The sequence below is a fragment of the Penaeus monodon genome, chromosome 30 (assembly GCF_015228065.2).
Source record: "Penaeus monodon isolate SGIC_2016 chromosome 30, NSTDA_Pmon_1, whole genome shotgun sequence".
Lineage (NCBI taxonomy): Eukaryota > Metazoa > Arthropoda > Malacostraca > Decapoda > Penaeidae > Penaeus > Penaeus monodon.
This window is the reverse complement of record NC_051415.1, coordinates 23,937,516-23,938,406: the sequence shown is the minus strand read 5'-3', so window position 1 is coordinate 23,938,406 and position 891 is coordinate 23,937,516. Positions and strand designations below refer to the sequence as shown.

At 40.9% G+C, this 891-nt stretch overlaps 1 pseudogene; it reads right to left on the bottom strand.

Moving 5' to 3' along the window:
• LOC119592659 overlaps positions 1-891 on the bottom strand; it is a 12,788-nt pseudogene that overhangs the window by 1,900 nt on the left and 9,997 nt on the right.

The following is an 891-nucleotide window of genomic DNA, read 5'->3' as shown; positions in this document are numbered from 1 at the left end:
TCATATATGTGTATGCATGAATGTGCGGGCCCGTTAGTGTGTGAGCAGATGTATTCGTGTGTGTCGATTCAACACATAGACAGGAAGGTTAATACAAATGTGAGAAAATATTAATGTTGGTGTATGTGCGACGCTTGTACGACTACTCGTGTGAACACAGGTAGTCGTTTGTGGCGATTCATCCTCACAAACATGAAAGATAAATGCGTGAATGTGAGAACGGAAGACAAAATAACACTTACCTTCCCGAACTGGTTGCAAGGGAAGGCCAGGACCTCGAAGTTGTTGTAGGAGCTTTGTAGCACATTCATGTCAAGGTACTGAGCAGTGTACCCTCAGTAGGTCGCCACATTGACGATCAACACTACCTGATGAAGGAGGTGAAGCAGGGAAATAAGTGCATGTGCATTTACTCGTCCCCATACACTATACTGTGCATAGGTAATGGCATATAATCAACCAGTTAACAATATTATAATATCATATCATATGGAGAAAATTTCTTTACTGGACTTTAAGGCTCTAGAATTGAGTACTCAAGCTGTATGTGTAACTGCTGTGTTTAATTCATATACAGATCGAGTTTCTAACGTATGCCAAGGCCATTTTCATGGGGAAAAAATTAAATGGGCTTTTTCTGTACCTAAATTTATGCGAAAGCTCCCTGTTGTATTTATAATCACATCAACAATTGTAAATATTCTAAGGCCCTTTCCCTTGCAATGGACATATCCTCTGACATATTGCTGGTCATTGTGTGTTTGGATGAGAAGGGAAAGTCAGGGAAGTTGTTATGCAAAGGATTTGACTAGTGACTCAACTAAGCTATATCGACTCCCTCTGTGCGGTCTCTGTCTCTCCACCCTTTCTTTCTATGTCTGTCTCTTCCTC